The sequence below is a fragment of the Macrotis lagotis genome, chromosome X (genome assembly GCF_037893015.1).
Source record: "Macrotis lagotis isolate mMagLag1 chromosome X, bilby.v1.9.chrom.fasta, whole genome shotgun sequence".
Taxonomy (NCBI): domain Eukaryota; kingdom Metazoa; phylum Chordata; class Mammalia; order Peramelemorphia; family Peramelidae; genus Macrotis; species Macrotis lagotis.
This window is the reverse complement of record NC_133666.1, coordinates 386193248-386218998: the sequence shown is the minus strand read 5'-3', so window position 1 is coordinate 386218998 and position 25751 is coordinate 386193248.

Sequence of the window (25751 nt, the reverse complement as noted above, 5' to 3'; positions counted from 1 at the left end):
GGTTTCCACCACCATGACTTTAGTTTAGAATGTGAGCTCTTGGAAAGCAGAAACCATCTAGCTTTTCTAATTGCATCCATAGCTCTTATCACAATGTTCTGTGAAAAACCATAAATGGTTTTTCATTCATTCATGAATTAATGAGGAATGAGTCTGGAGTCTATTAAGAAGGAAGGCTTAAGTGAAATAAAAGTGATTTTCTCCATGACTTGGGATAAGCTGAAAAGGACAAAAAGAAAGAAGATGAAGAAATTTTCTTTCTTCATGATGCCATTTTAACCTTTATCAGGTAAGGATGAAGAAACTTCTTGTGAAGAGTCTTCATCTTTTATTCCAAGTGAACTAAATCATGTGGGACTGTGTTTTCAGAAGTGAAGTCAACATAGAAGACTGTGATCTTACAGATAAAATATTGTAAATAGGTATTAATGTCTATTATTGATGTCATTGTAAGAAAATGTCTAGTAAATTTAATATTTACTAATTGATTTAGATAATTTAATATAGATATGTGAAAAAGGAGGTTTTCCCAGTTTATTAAAAATAATATTTGATGAATTGGAATAAGGATTCTGGTCTTCATTGATTAAAAATGATAGATGCTAAAATTTTAGTAGTGAGTGAGGAAATAGTAAGTTTGAATTTCCCTAGAATTTTGAATGATGCAATTAAATGTGGGAATGTGCCAACTAGCAGACTAATTAATGACCTACAAGAAATGGTGGTGATTTTTGTAAACCTGTTTTATGTAGATAAATAAACAAGTAAAACAAAGAGATTAAAAAAATTTTAATTGTAAAGTTTTAACAATTTCAATTTAGTATAATAAAATCTTAAAGACAGAAAGGGTCTTTCAGGAATCTTTTTTCTATTCAATCAAGTCAACAAGCATGTGTTTAAATACTTTCTGTTTTACAGGCACTCTACTAAATACTAGGGAGAAATTCAAACAAACAAATATACAATAAAAATAGTATTTAATCTCAAAGGGCTCAGCCTAATGAGGATGATGTAAACACCTATGAGGCATGTAAACAACTATGTGCAAACAAGAACTATACAGGAAAAGATATAGGAAGGCACTACCATTGAGAAAGAAGGGGAAAGACATCTTATAGAAGGTAATATTTTAGTTGGGTTATAAAGGAAGTCAGAAAAGACAGGATTTGGGACTGAGGAGGGAAATAATTCCATGTAAGGGTCATAATCATTGAAAAGCACAGAGTAGAGAGAAAGCCTTTTGTTCGAGGACTGGTAAGGAGGACAGGATCTCTGGATCACAAATTCAGCATGTCCTTAATTGAACTTACTTTCACCCAGTCCAAATCCCTTTTCTCCATTTCCCTATTTTTAGTGATAGCAGCCCTTATCTTCCTTGTCATTCAGGCACAAGACTTCAGTTATCTTTGACTGTTCCCTCCTTTACTCCCTACATGTAATCAGTTGACAGAACTCAGTTTTACCACCACTGTAGCTCTCCTATCAGTTCAAGCCTTACTGCTACTCTAGGTCTTTATTATCTCTTTCCTAGATTATTTTATTAACCTTATAACTGTTCTTTTTACTTCCTTTTTTTTCCCTTCTCTAATCTGTCACACTTCCTAAAACACAAATCTTTCCATGTTATTTTCTTGCTCAAAAATCCTGTAATTCTCGAATTCCTAGAGGACAAAATACATTTTTTTTCTCTAGAATTGAAGACCTTTCAAAGTCTTGTTGAAATATAGGGATTAAAAAAGAATAAAATGAAAGGAGATTGGAAAGGTAGATTAAAGCAAACCAGACAATTTGAGGTATTTCTCAGTTTCATTTGCCACTTTCATTGAGGCTACCTTTCCTATCTAGAACTCACTTACTCCACATTCTGCCATTAGTATTTGATCTGTGTTTGAGCAATTAAGTGATGTAATGGATAGAGCACTGAATCTGAAATGAAGAACCGACTTTTATCCAACCTCAGAAACCAACTGTGACCTTGAGTAAGTCATTCAACCTTTCTGCCTCAGTTTCCTCAACTGTAAAATAGGGATATAATAATAGTACCTAATTCCCAGGATTATTGTAAAGATCACATCATAAACCATTTTAAAGTTTTAAGTACTTAACCTTTCTGCTTCAGTTTCCTCATACTTCCCAAGGTTGTTGTGAGGATCAAATTACATAATATTTTTAAAGTATTTCAAAATAAAGTATTAAAGTGACACTTAGTAGGTTGCCCTTAAGGCACCTCTCAGATGCTACTCTTTCTTCTTCTTCTTCTTCTTCTTCTTCTTCTTCTTCTTCTTCTTCTTCTTCTTCTTCTTCTTCTTCTTCTTTTTAGGTTTTTGCAAGGCAAATGGGGTTAAGTGGCTTGCCCAAGGCCACACAGCTAGGTAATTATTAAGTGTCTGAGACCGGATTTGAACTCAGGGACTCCTGACTTCAAGTCAGTGCTCTCTCTATCCACTGTGCCACCTAGCTGTCACTTGCTACTCTTTCTATGAAGCCTTTTAATTAACTTTCCCCATAAAGTTAACAGCAATATTTTCCTATGCAAGGATGCCTATTATCACCACTATTATTCAATACTGTATTAGAAATGTTAGCTTTAGCAATAAAAGAAGAAAAAGACTTGAAGGAACTAGAATTGGTAATAAAGAAATGAAACTCTCACTCTTTGATGATGATATGATGGTATACCTAGAGAACCCTAGAAAAATCATCTAAAAAACTACAGAAAGGGGTGGCTAGGTGGCGTAGTGGATAAAGCACCGGCCTTGGAGTCAGGAGTACCTGGGTTCAAATCCGGTCTCAGACACTTAATAATTATCTAGCTGTGTGGCCTTGGGCAAGCCACTTAACCCCATTTGCCTTGCAAAAAAAAAAAAAAACAAAACTACAGAAAACAATGAACAACTTTAGCAAAGTTTCAGGATACAAAATAAACCTACCTAAACCCTCAACATTTCTATATGTCACTAACAAGTTACAGCAGTGATAGAGAAATTCCATTTAAAATAACTTCAGACAACATAAAATACTTGGGAGTCTCCCTGCCAAGGCAGACTCAGAAACTTTATGAAAACAACTATAATAGTACCACTTTTCGCACAAATAAAATCTGATCTAGAAAACTGGAAAAATATCAATTGCCCATGGGGAAGCCAAGCTAATAAAATAAAAATGACAATTCTACCTAAATTAAACTACTTTTTTTAGTGCTATACCCATCAAACTTTCAAAAAATTATTTTAGTGAACCAGAAAAGAACAGTAACTAAATTCATAGGGAGGAACAAAAAGTCAAGAATATTAGGGAAATTAATGAAAAAAAATGCAAAAAAGAAAGTGGCCTAGTCTTACCAGATCTAAAATTATAAAATATCAGTTATCAAAACTGTCTGGTCACTGGCTAAGAAATAAGAGTGGTGGTTCAGTGGAATAGATTAGGTGCAAAAGTGACAGCAGGAAATGACTATAGTAATCTACTGTTTGATAAATTCAGAGTTCAGCTTCTGGGTTAAGAACTCACTCTTTGATAAAAAAAAACTTCTGGGAAAACTGGAAGAAAGAATGGGAGAAACTAGGATTAGACCAACATCTCACACCTTATACCAAGATGCGATTAAAATGAGTGTAGGATTTAGATATAAAAAAGACAATATTATGAGAAAATTAGGAGAACAAGGAATAGTTTACCTGTCAAATCTATGGAAAGGGAGGCAATTTATGACCAAGTAAGAGATAGGAAACATTACAAAAAACAAATTGGATAATTTTGATTACATTAAATTAAAAAAAGCTTTTGCACTAACAAGCACTGTAATCACAAGCAAAAGGGATGTAGTAAATTGGGAAACAATTTTTACAACCAATGTTTCTGACAAAAGACTCATTTCTAAAATATATAGAGAGCTAAATAAAATTTGTAAAAAAAAATCAAATTATTCCCTAATTGACAAATGGTCAAAGGATATGCAAAGACAATTCTCAGATAAAAAATCAAAGCTATCTATAAACATATGAAAAATTGCTCTAAATCATTGTTGATTAGAGGAATGCAAATTAAAGCACCCCTGAGGTACCACCTCACATCTCTGATTGGTCAAAATGACCAGAAAGGATAATGATCAATGTTGGAGGGGATGTGGGAAATCTGGAACACTAATGCACTGAATGCACTGTTGTTGGAGCTGTGAACTGATGCAACCTTTCTGGAGAGCAATTTGAAATTATGCGGGAAATAAAAAATGCACATATCCATTGATCCAGCAATACCACTACTGGGTCTATACCCTGAGGAGATCATTAAAAAGGGTAAAAATCTCACATATACAAAATTATTCCTAGTAGCTCTTTTTGTAATGACAAAGAATTGGAAATTGAGGGGAAGTCCATCAATTGGGAGGTGGCTGAACAAATTGTAGTATATGTACATTTTGGAACACTATTGTTCTATAAGAAATAAGGGGGGATGGGATTTCAGAAAAGCTTGGAAAGACTTCCATGAATTAATGCTGAGTACAATGAGAAGAACCAGAAGAATATTATACATATTTTTATTTTTTTTTTGTAAGGCAATGGGGTTAAGTGACTTGCTCAACATCACAGGGTTTGGTAATTAGTAAGTGTCTGAGATCAAATTTGAACTCAGTTCCTCCTGACTCCAGGGCCGGTGATCTATCCACTGCTCCATCTAGCTGTCCCCAAACATTATGCATATTAATGACAACATGGAATGATGATCAACCATGATAGACTTGCTTATTCCATCAATTCAATAATCAGGAGATCTGTAATGGAGTACTGTTTGTATGCAGAGAAGAAACTATAGAGTTTAAAGACCAAATTTATTATCTTCAATTTTAAAAAGTTGTCTTATGTAATAAGTAATTTTGCTATCTCTAATGTTTTCTTTCTTCCTTATGGATCTGATCATTTTCTCACTAGAAGTTCAGTTTCTATCTATACTTATCATAGATGCAAATGGAAAGCCTGTATCTGATTGTCTTCTGCTGGAGGGAGGAGGATAGAAGGGGGGGAGGGAGGGAGAAAAATTATAAAACTCAAAACTTCGCAAAGAAAAAAAATGATGGGTAGAAACTACCATTGAATGTAACTGGAAAACATATAAAATATTTATATAATAAAAAAGAGCTTACAGCCTGGAAGAAATCTATAATTTAAAAATTATGCAAGTAACTATTGGTTTATATATCTGTTCATATGTTGTTTTAAAGGATAATGATATCTGATGATTTCTCTTTGTAGGAAGGATAAGTTCATCACCTCTTCTTGGTTTAAAGTCTATTGAGAATAAAACAGATTACATCTCAATTTTCTAGGGAAGAAATTGAACACATTACTGGATCATTCTATCCATGTCATTTCAGTTTTGAGAAACCAACTGTAATGCACTCTCTCTCTCTCACTCTTTCTCTCTCTTTCTCTCCCCTCCCCTTCCCCTCGTTCTTTTCCTCTTTCTTGCCATAAACACAAACACATATATGTTATACACACATATATATATGATATAACATAATGTATATCTGATATATGAATAAAACAGTACATGAATGAGAAAATGTATTTTATTTCACATTCATTTTGTTTTATTTATTTATTTATTTTTAGTTTTTAAAAACATTGCCTTTTAAAAAAGGCAATGGAGTTAAATGACTTGCCCAGGGACACACAGCTAGGTACTTATTAAGTGTCTGAGATTGCATTTGAACTCAGGTCCTCCTGACTCTATCCACTATGCACCTAGCTGCCCCTCATATCCATTTTAATAACAATTTATGCATTGTATTTTTTCATGTGTGTGTCTATGTGTGTATATCTGTATATAACCCAGTAATCATTTATTTAATAAGTGTTTGTCCTCCCCCCTTCCAAATTGTAGTATTTTGTCTAAACTTCTCTTTTGTTCTTACCACATTTTTTTTCTTACCACATTTTTTTGTATCATACTAAGGTGAATATTTTCTCTCCCCCTTTGGATAGTAACTGCTTAAAGGCAGGTGCCTAGTGCCAGGTGTGGTTTCTTCTAGATAATGGATAATTGTTTTTCTAATCAAATTTAATTGAAAACTATCCAATTCATTGCCCTTTCTAATTACTTCATTAAAGTATTATTCATCAGACATTTTGGGAGAAACATCAGATATATGACGTTGTCCTCCATAAATAAACTGTCCTTAAAACTTAAACTTACCCTATACAGCACTAAATATTTACATTATAATTTTTATGGAAATATTGCTAAAATAAATGATTCATTTCCTTATTTCCTTAAGCAAAGTGCATAATATATAAATAAATATAAAATATAAAGTTTAACCTCATGATTTGGGCTTATAAAAATATAAATTCCTTGACAGCAAGGATTGTTTTATTCTTGGTTTTTGTATATCTAGTGTCTAATATAATTTTTGGAATACAGTAAAAAACATTGGAAGGTATTTAATAAATGTTTGTTGGGTTAGTAGGGTTAGAAGAATAGTCAAATAAGGCTCTCCTAGAGCTAGGAGAGAGACCCGTGATTAAATTTTTCCTGGGATAGATATTAGCTATTTGACAGCAATTCAGGTACAACCTCTTTGTTTGACTTTTTTTCTATCTAAAAAATAAAGACAATAATACTTAGTATTATTATGTAAAATTAGAAATATAATAAGATAAGATAATATAGCAAATATAACACCTCTTAGGGTTGAAGTCAGGTGGACATGTAGCCAAAATTTATTAAGGTCTTACTATGCACATGTCTTAAGTATTGGGAATTCAAATACAAACAAAAAAGAAAAGTCCTGCCTTCAAGAAACATATTCTAATGGGGAAGACAAAACACAAAAGGGAGCTGAAAAGTATGGGGAGGTGGTATCCATGTAAGGGCAATGTGTGAAAATCCATCCTGTCCTCTAACTGTAGGTGGCCCTCAGGATTAGGCCCTCTTTCATTCTCCCTCTATATTACTTCACTTGGTGATCTCATCAGTTCCTATGGATTTGATAGCTATCTCTGTGCTTGTGATTCCCTATTCAACTTTTCCTGCTTCAGTCTCTCTGCATATTTGCAGTATTGAATCTTCAATTACTTTTCAGACATCCAGAAATGGATGTCCAGTAGGCATCTTAAACTCAATATATACAAACCCAAACTCATTATCTTTTCCCTTAAACTCTGCCCCCCTCCCATATTCATTATTACTATATAAGGTAACACCATCCTCCCGGTTCCTCAGGTTCTCAACCTAGGAGTCATCCTGCACTCCTCACTATCTCTCAGTCTTCCCCCCAAACCCCATTTCCAAACTGTTGCAAAGTCTGTCAAATTTACCTTAGTAACAGCTTTTAAATGCACTCTCTTCTCTCCTGTGCCACTGCCACCACTCTGGTGCAGACCTTCATCATCTCATGCCTTAGTTATTTCATTAGTTGTTGGTAGATCTGTCTGTTTCAAGTCTTCCCACTCTAATCCATTCTCTAAAGTGATTTTCCTAAAATGTAGAACCGATAACATCACCCTCCCCCCCAGGATCAAATACAACATTCTCTTTCATATTCCAAACCCTTCTTAGCCTTAGCTCTTTTGTATATTTCCAGTCTTCCTATATCTTGCCTCCTGATGATGTTTATCTTTTTTTTTCTCCTCTAGAAAACCATGACATCAGAAAGGTGATTCCAGGACAAGTAAGTGAATTGGATTTGAATGAGGAGGAACTGTGCAAAGTCACCAGATTCATTTTCTTCTTCAGAGCCATCTGGGTCCAGAGGCTAGAATAGATCAGGACAACTCAAGATGGTTCTAGATTCAGTGGGAGACCTTGGTCTTTTAACACTCATATATCCAATGACACTTGTCTCCTGACTGTTCCATGAACAAAACACTCTATCTCTTGACTTTGGACATTCTGTCTGCTCTTCCTTCTCTGTTCTGATGGCTTATCTCCCTGGCTTCCTTCAAATACCACCATAAATCCTACCTTCTATAGGAAGCCTTTGCCAATCCCTCTTAATTCCAATGTCTTTCTTCTGTTCATTATTTCCTGTTTATAAATTAATTTGGATATATTTGTTTACATGTTGTTGCCCCAATTAGACTGTAAACTCTCTGAAGATAGGGGTTTTTGCCTTTTTGTATCCCCAGCAACCAGAATGGTGACTGGTACATAATAGGCACTTAATAAATATTGATTGCTTGTTTGAAAGTTGATTGGCCTGTGACTCTAACCAAAATGAAAGGTTTAGGAAGAACTCACAAATGGGAAAAGGGAACTGGTAAAATAGATGTTCCAGGGTGACGAGGAACCAGGTGTAATGGGAAATTCCAGGATGAGATAGCAACTAAAGTTTGTGGGCAAAATCTGAAAAAAAAGTCAAAGAATATAAACAATGAAACAATGTATGTAAAGGGCTTTTTGTTGATCTTAAAGGTGTAAATGGCAGTTGGTTTTTTGCATGTTTGCTTTTTTAATGACATCTGGACCTGGTAGTCAGAAAAACAGGGTTTAAGATCTGAGACCTGGTTTAACAGAGTTGGCATATCAGGAACAAACACAATTAGAACTCTATATTCTGAAGCTCTTGGGCTGAGGAAGAAAGGGCTTAACTCAGGGATATATCCACATCTATTTCAGCCATTTTTTTCTCCTAAAAGTTATCTTATTTTTATTGATTTCTTCTGATCTCTTTGGATTATAAATCTATTAGAGGTTATCACTGGGTCAAAAAAAGGTATTTTATTGCAGCTCTTTATACATGAGCAAAGAATTAGCAACAAAGAGGTGTCTATTCTTAAGAAAAACATTTATCAATTATAGTATATTAATATAATGGATTATTATTGCATAGTAAAAAATTATCAGTTAGATGGTTTCAGAGGAACCTGGGAAGAATTACATGACTTGATGCTAAGCAAAGCAATACTAATCACATTATAAAAGAAAAGCAACTTGAACTCTGATCAGTGGAATGACCAACCAAGATTCTAGAACACTGGTAAGGAATGCCATCCACTTCTTGATATATAAAGGTGAGGGGTTCAAGATGCAGAATGAGGCACATGATTTTAGACATGACCTTGGGGGATTTTGTTTTGCTTAACTGCATATTTGCTACAGAGGATTTGCTTTTGTTTTCCTTTCTTTTCAAGCAATAAAGAAATTCTCAGAGTCTTTTGCAATTCTATCCATCTGCTCTATAATGTACATGGAAAATACTGAGTATATGTAAAAATTTTGGATTAAAAAATGAAATATGGAGGAAGTAGCATAATTTAAATATTAAAACAAATATTTAAAAAACCCAGAGTAATGAAAACTTTTCAAGGAAGTGGATGAGGCATGGGAATGTGGATAAAGAAATATAAACTGTGAGATCTATACAAGGCCTTCATTGATTGAGTCAAGGGACCAGTATACAAAGTCATGATACTATAATTACCATTAACTATATTGAAGCAGTTTCAGAAAAAGCTGATGAAGACAATGATGACCTAACTTTGAGACTGAAAGTATTTCTGAGGAGTTTGGGTGACAAATTGAATATACAAGGCAGATATTACTATTCCATCCCCTATTGGAATAACACATTTATTCCATGTGCTAGAGAGAGTTTACAACCTAAATGCAGAGTTGAGAAATACAGATATGAAAAAAGGCTAGCTTTTGGGTACAGAGTGAGCAAAATTCTTCTAGTCATGAGTCCTGGGTAATGGTCTCTCCTCTACCACTGACCTCTAAAATGAAGAGTATTTAGATAAAGCTATCTTGAAAATTCTTTGTGTGTCTGAAATTCTATGATGTCATTTAACTGTCTACTGAAAACATTTACTGGAGAACAAAGTATCTTTTTTCCTCCTGACATCTTTTAGGCTTTATCAGTTAGAAACAGAAAAATAGGGCTTATACTCGCTTACCAAGAGAAGACTGTGCTTAGGTGGCTATGCTATTCTTTATTAAGAAAAACAAATGGTTTCCATGATACTGATCTTCTGAATCCAGAAGATGTTTTTCCTATCTATTTGATCTCTGCCTAGGGGTATTAGCATGTGGAATTCACTGTAATTATAAGAGAAATAGAGTCTCTATCTTGATGGTCAAGCTTATTAGCCAGATAGTTATAATTTAATATTGTTAAAGTAATCCTTGCCTTTTCAATTGGTGGGGGAGGGAGAGAGAAAATTTAGACCTGAAAATAAAAAATAATAATTGAACGCAATCTCCTGTGCTGGGGGTTTGGTCTGATAGCAGTGACACTAAATTGAGATTAGATAGACAAACAGAGAGACCAATAGATAGATACATAGATATTGATAAGAAGCCAAAAGAATCAAAGGAATGTCTTTCTAAAAAGGCCAAATCTGATAAAGTAAGTGTGTGAGTTTATAATTGAGGTCCATCTCTCATTTTGAAAGCCATAGTCATTTTAATCTTAACAAGAAAATTGCATGTCCTTTAAACAGACCTTCTGAAAATCCTTTGTAGAAGATCAGAGCTCTGCTTCAAATACATTTAAAATAAAACAGAGACCTTTCTATATAGCCTTTTTCAAATTTCCTGAGAGTAAAGGGATGGACTGATGACATTTTTGCTCTTCATCCATGCTCTTGTGCAGTTTCATTTGCTGCAATGTTTTCTACTATACTGTGCCCATTTTTTATCCCCTGTCATGTTTACACCTAAGTCTTTTTCAATCTGATCCTTATCTTATTGGTTTAGAAGAGCTCCTATACTAATAGCCTAATAATTCTCCTCTCCTTCTCTCTGTTTGACTAATTAATAAATCTTAAAAATCTGTCTTGACCACAAATCTTCAAATTGATCTCTCACTAACTCAGCCCATTAGCTTTACTGTTTTGTTGGTTGTTGATCTAGTGTTTATTATCCTGAGTTATGAAATTTTATTCCTGTCCTCTCTAGTAACCCAGTCTTCTTGGGGTGATTTGTTTAAGGAATAATACCTCAGACTTTAAGATCATGTGATTGATTATTGCTGGTCTTACAGAATTCTGGACTAATGGATATTTGCTGTCCCTGCCTTGAATTTCTCTAAGTCATGAAAACATGGGGGAGTGTATCATGGCAGTCAGAGGGGAGCCAAGTAACATATAGAGAAGTGAGAATGTCTGTGAAATCCAGACAGTCTACCAGCTCCAAGTCAGAAAACTGAATCACTTTCATTTAAATTATCTTAGGAAAACTCTGAAGATCACCTGGCAGGAAAAGGATACCAGGTACTGAGGTCCTTTCTGGAGCTTAAACTGCCAAGCATTCAAACATTACTACAGAGAGGCCAACTCTGATGAACTGGCAAGATTCAAATGGCAAACATATGCTTGTTAAAAAGACTATTTCATGAAAAACTCACACAGGGCAAGCGTTCACAGGGGTAATCAGAACAAGCGATATAAGGACACTATCAAGGTTATTAAATATGGGAAACACTGGCACAGAATCATCAAGCATGGCATGCCGCCATCAAAGAGGGTGCTGTGCTCTATGAGCATGGCAGAATTGAAGCAGCTAAAAGGAAATGTGAGATGCATAAATTTAAGAGTACCCACCCCAAGTGTTTACATGGACTATTTCTGCCCAATCTGTGGTACAACATTCTGAACTTGTATTGGTCTGATCAGCTACACTTGGACACATTCTAACATAGTGGTGTCATTTTGTTCCTCTTTAATAATGAAGGACAAGAATCTACCAACCAGAGAAGTTAGTTAACATCAGGATCATGATGCCATAAAATACATGTGTCAAAGGACTTTTAAAACCTAAGAGCACATTAAACATGTTAACTACAAAACATACTTCTTGATTTTCTGGTTAAAACTCCTGATCTTCCTGAATGTAGAAAATGATCATCAGTTTCATAGAGATGAAAATAAAGTAATGGGCACTGTAGAGATCAGCATTGCTAGGCCTGCTGATTTTCATTTATTCTCCTTATTTTTGGTGTGCACTATTCTAAAAATTGGGACCGATTTTAATCCACTCTCATGTTGCATGCACTATATGTGATATAGTAAAGTTGAGGGGAAGACAGGGAAAATATACCTTTTCAATAATACTGAAATCTAAGGAAATTTACATTTATTTTTATATATTTCCCCAATTACATGATGAAATAATTTTTAACATTAAAAAAAGTTTTGAGTTCTTTTAATCGTAATTTTCTTAGGTTTTCTAAATGAATTTTTATTCCCTACGATCTTACTAAAAACCCATGGGTGGATGGCATTCCTACAAATTCCAATCCTGATACAAAATTCTGGGGAGATTTTATTCAGAAAGGACAAAGAATAATAAAAACTGAGTTAAATAACCAATGATATTTCACATGGACAATTCACAGAATCTCATTTCTTATAATATTTGCTTCAAATTTTCACTGACAAGAATTCCACTTAGCCTATAGAGTAAATGTTTATAAATAACAATAGAATTGCTCTCTCCTCATCCAAGATGTCTCTTATCTTGAGGTTTGTTGATCCAGGAAAAGGATTTTAGTTGGTGCTTTCATTGAGTTTTTCAAGGCAGTATTGATACAGGCCTTACATAGCAGACTGACATTTTTTTTACAACTGAAATTTAACTATCAGTTAAAGGACAAGAGACTAATTTTTGATCAGAAATATTAATTCCAAATTAAAGAATATCAGATTAGACAGTTCCAAAGTCTATCACTCTTCGCTGCCTGAGATGTTAAGCTATCTGATATAGTGTTTATTCACATTGCTATAAATCTTTACTGAACATCTACTCTGTAAAAAAAGAATTGTACTATTTTGGCAGTAATTTTACAAGGGACATTAAAGAAATTATAAATGCCCTTTTTTATACCACAGTTATTTCCTTAAATACCTCTCTCCCAAATTGAAATCTTCCTTTTCCTGATCATGACTTTCGGGTAGCCCAATAATTTTTAAATTATCTCTTCTGTATCTGCTTTCCAGGTTAGTTGTTTTTCCATTGAGATATTTCACATTTTCTCCTAGTTTTTCATTCTTTTGTTTTGGTTTTATTGTTTCTTGATTTCTCACAAAGCCATCAACTTTCCTTAGTCCCATTCTACATTTGAAGGAATTATTTTCTTCAAAGAGCTTTTGTATCTCCTTTTCCATCTGGCCAATTCCTTTCTTCTCCTCATTGGCCTTTTGGATTGCTTTTTCGCTCTGACCTAAACTGGTTTTTATGATATTATTTTCTTTAGTATTTTTTTGGTATCTCTTTCACCAATCTGCTGACTTGGTTTTCATGGTTTTCCCATGTCACTGTCATTTCTCTTCCCAATTTTTCCTCTGCCTCTCTTACTTGACTTTCAAAATCTTTTTTTGAACTCTTCCAGAGCTAAGATCAATTCATATTTTTCTTGGAGACTGGATACAGACCTTTGACTTTGTTATAATCTGAGTGTGTATTTTGATCCTCCATGGGATCTGAGTTGTCTATGGTCGATATTCTGTTGTTTGTGCATTTCCTTAGTCTATGACTGGATTTTTATACTTTGTTAAGGTGGGGCCCTGCTTTCAGGGAGGAAAATACATTGTCCCAAGCTTTTGAAGGTTTTTGCAGTTGTTTTCAGGGATATTTCCCCCACCCCCACCCCCACCCCCAAACCCAATTCCTTTAAGATCTTATGAGAGGCTCTGATTGCTCTCCTGGCCTGTGCTCTAGTCTATAGAGGACCACAAGCACCTCCCTCTGCCCTGGAGCTGTGAAGCTGGCAGTAAATCTCCTTTTCCTGAAAATGAGATCCAGACTGGAATATAGATCTGAGAGGGGCAAAGCAACAGAGTCCTGCCTCAGAGATAGCAAAGAGACCTTTACAGTCTCCCCCAACCCCCTTATGAGTAATCTGGAAGTAGCTGCTGGGTGGCTACCCAGACCTGCTCCTGTTCCCCCGGGCTAGGTATGTGCTGAGGCCTGTGCTGATTAGGCTCCGAGCTCACTCTGGTGGGGCAGAGTTTTCCTGTTCAACTTGCAAATTGTCCTTGGCAATTCCTGGACTGAGAGATCTGGAAAATGCCATGGACCCAGATGCTCCCAGGGACCCAGGTGCCCTGCAGGCTGTTCCTGGAAGACTGAAGTCAGTTTGGAGTTGGTATGGCCCAGGCTACATTATGGCTCTTTCTAATCTTGGTGTCACAGACCTTTCCCACAGATCTTCCAGGCTGTCTTTGGACTGCAAAATTGTTTCATTCCGTCTCTCTGTGGGTTCCACCACTCGAGAATTTGGTAGGAGTCATTTTTATTTCTTTATTTATTTTTTTAGTTTTAGTTTTTGCAAGGCAAATGGGGTTAAGTGGCTTGCCCAAGGCCACACAGCTACGTAATTATTAAGTGTCTGAGGCTGGATTTGAACTCAGGTACTCCTGACTCCATTGCCAGTGCTCTATCCACTGTGCCAACTAGCTGCCCCAGTAGGAGTCATTATGTAAAGGTATTTGGAATGTTCTGGAGGAGAGGTCCCTGGATTTCCTGCCTTCACTCTGCCATCTTGGCTCCACCCCTCGAACTCTTCCTTATAATAAATTTTTTTTAGGTTTTTGCAAGGCAAATAGGGTTAAGTGGCTTGTCCACACAGCTAGGTAATTATTAAGTGTCTGAGACAGGATTTGAACCCAGGTACTCCTGACTCCAAGGCCGGTGCTTTATCCACTACGCCACCTAGTCTCCCCCACACAACTGTCTGACAGCCCTTGAAACATTTTATATGATAGTCCCCTGCCTTTTTTGCTAAGAAAAGGGAAATGTGAGTCATTGATCTATCCTCTAAGACCAGAAATTAGTCAGTCTTGCTGCCTTCTAATGTTGTATTTGTTTATTTTATTGTAGTTATTATTCATTGTATTATAAACCATTTTTCTGGGAAACTGTCCTGGATCTGGGCATTCAAGCCTATATCTGGAAGTCTTTGAGATGCTAAATCATGGGTGGGGGGAGGGAGGTAGGGGAAGAGGTAAAAGGTAAATATAGATCTCAAATTCAACAGCATGGATTTTGGTTAGACATTGAAATAAAATCATTACAATGAAGGTTGACAGAAACTGAAACATTTTTCCATCACTATTTCATCTGTGTAGGTATTTTATAAGGAGAAAGGTCTCTATATACAACATTTCTGTGTTTTTTCTCTTACCTCAATAGAGATGCCACACCCCAGTGGAGTGGAAATCAGTCAGAAGACAGCTGAAAAGGGTTACAAACGTACGAGGGGCTCAAGGAGGTGTTCAAGTGGTTTAAACAGATAAAGTCCTGAGACAGTTTCTTCTTGTCATTTAGCCAGAGATAGCTTATAAAAAACAAACACAATCAGTAGCTTCCTACTCTGAAGTTCTGGGAGTGAGGAAGAAGTAAGGGCTATATACCCCATCTAATAGATGTGACAGAGACAGAGAGAAAGAAGAGAGACTGGAGACAGACATGAATTAAGGCAAAGAAAGAAAATCACCAAAGAAATTTTTAAATTTTCTTATGGTCAGGACATGAACACTGTAGCTCATGGCCTGCTAGGGGAAGGGTCCCAAAGAGACAAGATGAGGAGGGAAGATTTCAGAGCATCTCTATTTAAGCCTACTTGCATAACTCTAGACAGTCACTTAACCTCTTTGTTTCTCAATTACCTCTTCAGTAAAATGGGAATAACAGCACTTTCATCAGAGTGGTTGTGAGGATCAAAAATATTTATATATGTAAAAAACTTTGTAAACCTTAAAATACTCATCAATGCTAGTAACTACTAGTATTATTTTTATTATTTCTTCAGGTCTAAGGTCAGATATCATTGTCTTCTTTGCTAGAATCTGAAAGTGCTTATCAGCAACCCTCTTAAGCTCTATACAAGATCTGAGATTCTGTGAACTAACTTCTCATTTTTTCCCTTGAAGAGCAAACCATCTCTAAATCAAATAGCCATGGCAATTAACTGAAAGCCAGTGTCTCAGTCCAGCCATATGTTTCATGGGGGCCATTACTGTGGGACCTTATTGTTCTGTTGGATCCAGGTTGGGGAGAAAGAAATTATCATGTCTCTCATTTCAAGGGGTATTAATTATAAACATATTATTACCATGGAGAGTTAAATAGGCACATTAATGAAAATAATCTTGATAAACATTTGAAAAGCATTGCAAATGATTGATAAACAGGAGGTAGATTAGGATGGATTACAGTAGAGAAATTGTGAGATACTTTCAATGACCCCAAGTTTGTTCACCAAACTAAAAACCCATTTATGAATAGCTCACTCTCCTTGTGATGCCATGTGATTAAGAAATCATAAAACCCAATGAATTCAGGAATATCCTAAGTATACAAATGGCAAGGGAAAAACATGTCTGACAAGCAGACATATTGTGGGGGGTGGTGGAAGGTGGGGAGGAGGGGAAACAGGAACTATAATGATCTTGCAAAATATTTATTGGCTAACAACCATCTGATGGTCTAATAAGAGAAAATCCCTATTGAAGAAGAAATATACTAAAATTTTGAAAGGGTAAAAATAGATATCTGAGCAACTGTTTTAATAACTACTTGCTGTCCTTGGATAAAAGATATGTGTAATATGTTTTTGGTTACTTCAAGTCTGAAATTGTGTCTGAATAGAATTCTTTCAAAATTGTAAAAGTGTTTGTCACTTCCACTGGTATCTTACCTTTGAACAAAAAAGCCTCATTCTGGTAACAAACCATGCTGGAGAAATATTCCCCTAGAATCTGAATTTCTTTTCCTTTCTTCCTTAAATGGTTTCCCCCTTTCTTTAATCCTCCCTCTTTGGTGAAAGGTATTATTTATCTATCTTAAGTCATCACAGAATGCTGCTGATTGACTTAATAAATCTGTACCCAGGAAACTGAAGTTATCAACATTTTCTTTAGTATAGTAACATACTTCTTGGCTTTCAGTTTGGCTTCCTATCTTTGACCTACAGTCATAAGATCCCCCACTTACAGGTATGCTTCTCCCAAAAGGCTCTAGCCTTCTTGGTAGTGAACTCTGACACAGGTAGCACCTGTTACTAACAACACCTTGTATGTGAGAAGTTACCAAGTTCACAAGCTAGGTATCATATGAGGCTCTTTACTCTCTCATTTCCCATATCCAAATTATTTGTCAAGACCTTTCAGTTCTGCCTTTGTTAATATTTTTCATATATTGCCTCCTATCTCCTCTGACACACAACCACTACCTTAGTGAATCTTCCAAAAGTCAGTTTTGAAAGCAAATGACACAGAGAGCACAGAAATTATCCAAGCATTGCTAATTGTGAAAAATAAGATATCAGAGAATTCACAGAAGTAATACCCTAATTTCCAGCTCTGATAAAATAAATAACCAGAGTTATAGCAGCTATGCGATTATTACTAATTCTGAGAATACAAAGTTCTCACACAGATTTTCACAAACATAGTTAATCTCCGAAAAATAAAAATAAAAGCAAAGAGCTAAAAGTGGCCATAAGCAAAATACTTTTTTTATATCACTGGAGGAGGGAATCTATACACATATGTAGGGGCCTCCTCTGAGAGAGAACCTGCTTTAGTGAGACCAAACCCTGATACATCTGGCAGTGGCTACACTGTGAACTGTAGCTCTGACAATGAGGGGCAACAGCAACAATGAGACAAATTTGATTCACAGCTGGGCTTTTTTACCAGGTGTGGGTATTGCAAGTTGTCAGAGCTCAGGGACAACATGGAGCTGGTGTGAAACAATTTTGGGATTTTTCTGTGATTGAGATCATCCAGAGTGTGAGTATGAAGAATTATTGTTATGCCAAACTTTCTAGTTAAGTCTTACCTCTGAAAAAGAGGGTGTTTCCTAGCAGTAAAAAGAAAGGAGTAACAAGAGAAGGGTGGTCTTGGCTTGGGGATCCTGACACAAATCAGCAAATTCTGGGGCTGCCTATTACCTACTGTATCAAATAATAAATGGTTTGACTTTTCAAATCCTTCATAACCTGGTCACACTGATTCAATGACACTGGCTTTCTTGTTATTCCTTGCACAAGGTCTTGTATCTCCTTACTCTGGACAATTTTGCTGCTTTTCCATATGTCTGGGTTGTTCTCCTTTTACATTTCTGTCTCCTTCCTACCCAGGGTTCCTTCAGGTGTCAACTAAAATCTCAACTTTGGTGACAAGCTTTTCTTGATTTTTCTTGAGGCCAGTGGCCTCTCTGAGATTATCTTCAATTTTTCATGAATCCATCTTGTTTGTATAGTTGTTTGCATGTGGTTTCTTCCATTAGACTGTGAAATCCCTGAAAGTAGGCCCTTATTAAATGGTAAGATTCTATTGGCTGAGATAGCACATATATGAATCAGTATTATTATATACAAAGTAATGGTGCTGATAATCAGTTTGGGGGATGCTAAAGTGTTGTTTCCTTCTTCAGTTCACTTTACAGATGAAGAAACTGAGGCAAACAAGATTAAGTGACTTGCTCAAAGACACACAGCTAACAAAGTGTTTGAAGCTGAATTTGAACTCAGATCTTCCTGACTCCAGGTCCAATGCTGTATCTAATAGTTAACAAAAGCATTAGATTGAAAGGCACTAGCTTAACTGTTGTTCTTAAGTCCATTTCCTTTTCACTTTTTTGTGTTGCCCCTCAAATAATTTCATTCTCTTTTATTAATGGTTAATCCAGATTTTATAATTATTGATGAGGCATTTATTTTTCCAATTGAAAATTTGATAACAGGACATGAGCTGAGTTTTGGTGGATTCCAGGGATTCTATAAGACAGAAATAAAAAGGGAGAGAATCGTAGATATGGGGAATCACTTGTGCAAAGGTACAGAGAAAGGAGAGGAAATAAATACGTATGTGTGTTCAAAAATACACATATATGTACAAAGATGTGATTTATTTCTATATCTAATATACATGTATATATATACTGTGTTTATAGTTATCTATATATAATGATATATGATGGAATTTTAATGTGTGTATTTGTGAACATATATGCCCATATGTAGATGCATATAGACATGTAAAATTCCATCTGTCTTTGTGCCTTTATACACATATAAATATATGTGTATTTATTTCTGTAAAGCTATCTTTCTATGTATCTGTATCTATGTATGTATCTATGTATGTATGTATGTATGTATGTATGTATGTATGTATCTATCTATCTATCTATCTATCTATCTACTAGTTTATGTAGTTTGTCCTGGAAGTAAAAAGGGATCACCTCCCCCTACTTGGAGCTTCTAATTTTCTGTGATTCCCTGGTTTAGTCTTCATTTCAGAAGGAAGACAGAATTCATTTCTATAAAATTCCTGGCCAAGCAGAGAATAGAACACATAAATATGTGGGGAATTTTAATGACCAAAATGGATGTTCATCTCTAAATAGAAAAAGAAAGGCAGAATATGGAATTAATTTGAACTCAAATCTTCCTGCCTCTGTGAAGCAGGGCAATTGTATGTTCTCTAGGCCTCGGTTTGTCACATGTATGAATTTATTGGATTCGATACAAACATTTTGACCTCCAACCTGATGATCCTATGAATATTAATATCATAGTAAAAAGCCTATACTCATTTATTCATGATTTGGACTTTACAGCAGCAAAACTAAGCATGATAGACTTTTCTGGTAGTAAGATATTCAATTTTATTTTAGCATTCTATTCTTGCTTATGTCAATTTTTTATGATAATTAGTGGATTTCATTATCTCCTAATATTTTGTGAAATTAGCTTTAGAATACTCCATCAGCCACTAAGCCACTACTCTCAAGCTTTTGACTCTCCATGTTCTTATAATTCTTTTCTCCTTATCTCTTTGTTGCCCACTTTCTGTACAGCATGATTTTTAAAAATTGAGCAATTTGTGTTCTTTCCTCTTTTTCCCCAAATTACAATAGGTGTTTTGGAAACAGCAGTTTCATTTTGTATACAAAGAAGGGATAAGATCAGGTCATGGTCTTTAGTTCAAAGGGAAAAAGGAAAACAAAATGCCCTTCTGCTGTCAGGTAATCCTCAAGCATACACAGAGCCAAAGGCTTTGGTTGATTGATCAGCCAGCACACCCCAGAAGAACAGAAAAAGATCTGTAAAAAGATCTTTTATGACTTGCCTTTAGAGATCCCATTAGGAGTGGGGATTGTACTTAAAATCTCAGAAAAGTTTAAATTCACAGAAAAGATCAACTATACTTTCTCTTAGTCTTTTCTTTCCTCCTTTCAACAACGTCTCTTCTTGTCCAATCTGGTTACAACTAGGCTCAAATCTCTCAACATACCCAACAGTCTATTTGGAAAACATAATGGACAAATTAAAAGGCAGTTATCACAATTTCCACTTCAGAAAAGAGGAATTATGATGCCTATAATAAAGGTTTAGGGTTTAAATTTTTTCCATATTTTGAAGTCAGGTACAAGATTTTCTTAGGCAGCCTTTCATGCTTAATCCTCACCTAATTTAATGTTTTGAACTGGTAATCCTTTCTCCTAGATATTGTAGCTCTGAGACTTTTCTTTAGGAAAATAAGTTGTGCTTTTGTTTGTTTTGTTTATTTGTAATAAGAAAATGTTTCTGAAGAGGGGTGTTGCAAAACTAGATATTTAATTTAGTTAATACAAATTCTCTTCCTTCTCTGATATAGCCAAGAAGTAAATTCCCATTTCATAACCATTTGCAACAACCTCCATTGTAGAGTTTAAGAAAAAAAAAAATAAAACAAAATTTTTAAAGCTGCTCGAAGCACTCTGAAGTCTGTGATACCTCTCTACTCTCCACTCCCCCAACTGCACCTAAAGTTTTGCCTCCTACCAAATGTCTCAGAATGAAACACATGCTTATATCTTAGGACTTTGAGGGTAGAAGAAAATTCTAAGAATCATCTAGAATTAGGTCATCCTAGTTTAACAAGATACCATTACTAATTAATTATTTCTTTGTTCTTTGTTAAATAAAAAGGCACACATATATTAAGTTCTAAAATTACATAGAATTTTAACCTGGTTCTTTCCTTCACAATCTCAAAATAAAGGTAAATTTTAGATAGATAGATAGATAGATAGATAGATAGATAGATAGATAGATAGATGTTTATACATCACCCTGGGCAAGTTCTTTAGTATCTCAGTTCAGTGCAACTGGAAAATATCAAAAACTATACACTGCAGAAAAAAGCACATTTTTGCATTTTTATAGGAAATTGTCCATGAAGATTTTCATCTTTTAATAAACTCTCATATGAAGAATAATATATCTGCCTATAGAGATATATACATTTTAAGCTAACAACATAAATGTTTATAAATATTTACATTTGTATATATATATATATATATGTGTGTGTGTGTGTGTGTGTGTGTGTGTGTGTGTGTGTGTATAACCACAATCTTTTTATAACACTGTCATGCAAGAGCATGCCATAGGACCACCTTATAATTAAACTTGCTTTTAAAAAAATTTTTGTGAAGTGATTAGGGTTTCCCTATCTGTAAAATTAAAATGCTAATAGCACCTATCCAACAGGATATTGGTAAGAATCAAATTAGATAATCGATGTAAAGTGCTCTCTGAGTTTTTAATTGAAACATAAATATGAATCATTTAAAAATTGCATACATCAGATTATCAAAGTTAACACAAAAGTAAAATGATAGTTGCTACCTTAAAGAGTGCAAAGAAAGTATGAAAATATATATGAGTCAGAAAGAACTGAAAAACTGGATATTCATCAGTTGGTGAAATGATTGAATAAGTTTATGACATGTATATAATGGAATATTATTGTTTTATAAGCAATAAAAAAGAAACTTTCAGAGAAATCTAAGACCTATATGGACTAATGCAGAATGAAGGTAAAAGAGTAAGGAGAACAATTTATAGAACATCATAGTAAAAACAGCTTTGAAAGACTTAAGAACTCTGGTCCCCACCTTGAGCAAATATGATTCTATCCTATTCCTCTCATAATACTTGTTGACTGACTATATGCAGAATGAAACCCATACATTTTAGGACATGGTCAATGTGGAGGAAAAAATGTTTTTCTTGACTATGAACATTGGCTACAAAGTTTTCTTTTTGTTTCCAGGGGAGGTCCAGGACTTGTGGGGACACTACTAGGTTGTTGTCAGGATAAGAGCAAAGGCTAGGCAGAACAATCAGCCTTCCCCTACTGACCACATATCTTCTGAAAGTAATATTGACTATATCAGCAAATTACAAATGTTGGTGTATTTATTAGTTGTTTTATGAGTCTCATTTGCTAAATAAATAAATTTAAAATTAACCTTAAATTAATTATATAATCATAAAATTATATGAGTAATTAATTAATTGAAATAAATTTAAAAAATAAATTTGCTAAATAAATTAAAAGCTTCTTTTGAAGATCAGGAAAGTATTAATTTGCTTTCCAATGATATGATTTTCTAGGTTTCTAGGTATATATATATATATATATATATATATATATATATATGTATACATATAATGACTTTATACAGAAATTCTTTTTGTGAAGCCATGTGTTTTGAAATATTTTGGTTTGAGGGATATGGTCAACATATGGCACAAAATCAGAGACATAGTTCAGGAAATAACTCCTTGATAGATGTTAAACTTGATCATCCTAGGATCACAGGAGATTATGGATCATTGAAAAAAAAAGACCATAAAATTATTGATGTTTGGAGCCAGTTAGGAGCTCATTGAAGGCCAACTTTTTACCAGATCAAGATTCCTATCTATGACATCCTTAAGAAGAACTTAAACAGCTGCTGCTTGAGGACTTCCATGATGGGAAACTCACATTCTACTTAAGTAGTTTATTCAGAATTCCCTCCCTTACCCTATCCCCCAGTGTTGGTATATAACCTGGTCCTCATTAGGGGTTCCATCTCTGCCCTTAGAAAAACCTAGAACAAAGCTAGTACCTCTCCAATATTAAAAATCTCCAGATATTTGAAAACTGGTATTTTGTCTCTTCTTCTTCCTTTCACGACAAATTTTCTTCAACTAATGATAATTTCAAATAATTTCAAATAATTTCAAATCCTTTTACCCTATTCTTACCACTTTCATTTTCAGTTGGTCAATTTTTTTTTAAAACTAAGTAAAATTTGTTTTGCTAGTTTTTTACCTCTTAAATCTTTTTTCTTAAAATAAAAGTATTTTGGGGCAGCTAGGTGGCACAGAGGATAGAGCTCCGGCCCTGGAGTCAGGAGTACCTGAGTTCAAATCCGGCTTCAGACACAATAATTACCTAGCTGTGTGGCCTTGGGCAAGCCACTTAACCCCATTTGCCTTGCAAAAACCTAAAAAAAGTATTTGATAGATGAAATGACTTTTTTGGAAAGGGTGAAGTAGATACAGGGGAAAATTTAGTGATATAAAGCTACCAACAAAACTTTATTTTAAAATTATAATATAGTGGGGCTGCTACAATAGTTAAGTAAGACAAATTGATAGAAAGAGAAAGGATTTGTGCTTGCTATTTGGTTAAAGAGAAGATTAGATTAACTAGAATCTTCATTCCTTGAGTAATGTACTTAGATATTACTGTAATGGGAAATAATGAGCCTTGTGTTACCTTACTAGGGTAAATGTGGAAATCTGAATAGCACATTTGTTTATTAGAGACCCTCACTATGTCAGATACTTATTGACACTTCCCAAGTTCTTAATAAATCCTTTTTTTTATCAGGCCTAAAGAAACAGAATTTTTTTCAATAGTATTAAATCTTCTGTTTCTTAAGGAATGAAGCTAAACTTGTTTTCTCTGTCTGCTTTTGCACAATTAAAGAATTTCCTTCCAAAGGGAAAAATAAAAGAGACAATCTCTTGGGGCTTACACTAAGTAAGATAGTTATCACAACATCTCAATGTCAAATGCCATTTTAGCAGAATACAAATAAAATAGGATAGTATTCTCTGTTCTCTCTTTCTCTTTAATTTTGATAACTTTCAAGCTCAAGACAGTGGAGTTTGTCTAACATTATGTCCTTAAAAATTTGAGCACTTATAACTGATATCCTTTAGGGAACAATTTTTTTTTCATAGATTCATAGGGATAGACCAATTTATTCAAAGTTCTCCTGTTCATCCTTCTTTTCCATGGAATAAGAAAAGTACCTTAAAATCACAGTTAGATGGATATCCTTCTCTGACTCTGTACCTTCAATCAAATTATCAGAATTAAAATTCAAGTATTCTCAAAGTATGAATCTATGCTATTTTAGGTAAGTCTCTAGATCATTTCCAAAGCATTGTTAATTATGAAGTACTTCTTGGGCTAGAATTACAGTGATAAAACATGAAATGGGGAGGCTAGGTGGCGCAGTGGAAAGAGCTCCAGCCCTGGAGTCAGGAATACCTGAGTTCGGACCCGGCCTCAGACACTTAATAATTACCTAGCTGTGTGGTCTTGGGCAAACCACTTAACCCCATTTGCCTTGCAACCCACCCCCCTAAAAAAACCCATATCAAATGTGACCTGGCAGGCCTTGGATCAAGAAGAACCAGTAGGATAAAGGCCATTAGTAGTCAGGGAAATTTTGGAGCAAAATTATGGAATGTAAACTGAAAATTTTCCTTCATAAAAAATTATTGCACAGGATAAATTAGATATAACCAACAGAGAAGCTATTCAAATTAAGAGGTATAAGGAAAGGATTCCTTTAGAAATTGGGGTTTTAGCAGTGACTTGAAGGAAGTCAGGGAAATTAGAACGAAAGAGAATAGAGGAAATGAGGAAAGTCATGAATCTTGAGGTGCAATATATTGTTCTAGGATCAACAAGAAGGAAAATGTCCTTGATTGAAGAATAATGAGGGTGGGAAGGTACGGAACAAGGTATAAGGAGTATAAGGAGAGGACAGGTTATGAAGGGCTTTAAAAGCTAAAACACAGGATTTTATATTTGATACTAATGTTATAGGGAACAGTGGAGTTTGAATAGGGATGATGGATGAAGGGAGAGAAGAGAGTGGAATGATCAGACTGGTACTTTAGGAGATAATCTAGGCTGCTAAGTGGCAAATGAGTGGGAGTGAAGGAAGATCAACCAAAAAGCTTTTGCAGTAACAGAAGAATGAAATCATGAGTCTGCATTAAAGGGATGGTGGTGTTAGAGTAGACTAAAAAAGAGTATGGGAGAGGTATTAGGAAGTTAAAATCAATAGCTCTTGGCAACAGATTGGACAAAGGGTTAGAGAGTGAGGGGAATGGATGATGACACCTAGGTTGCCAGCAGAAGTGCTTGGGAGCATGACAGAACCCTCAGTGGCCTGAATTTTTTTAAAAAATGACTTAAACATTTACTAAATTTTGATCTCAAGGACTGATCTTTAAGAAAGAGACTAGATGTCCTTCATCTCTTTTTAATTTTTCATTCACTCAACATGCAATAAGGATTATAGAACAAATATACCAGTGCTATTTCTTGTTAATTCTAATTACTTATATATTGCCTCATGCCTTGAGGACAGGGTTTTTTTTTTGCCTTTTCTTGTATTTGCAGTTTTTAATACAGTGTCTGGAACATAGTAAGGGCCGAACAAGTAATACTTCATTTTCAAGAAAGTATGTTAACTTTACCTAAGTATTTCTATGGAAATGACACATTCAGCAAATAAATCTGTTTCCAGCCTATACTACATTTGTTCAGAATAAAAGTTGTTAAATTTTGAAGGAGATGTAGAATTTAGGTGCTGACCTAAAAAAAAAGATAAGTCTCCTGGATTTGGAAGTTCCTGAGATTCTAAGAAATGCTCTCATCAGAATTCTG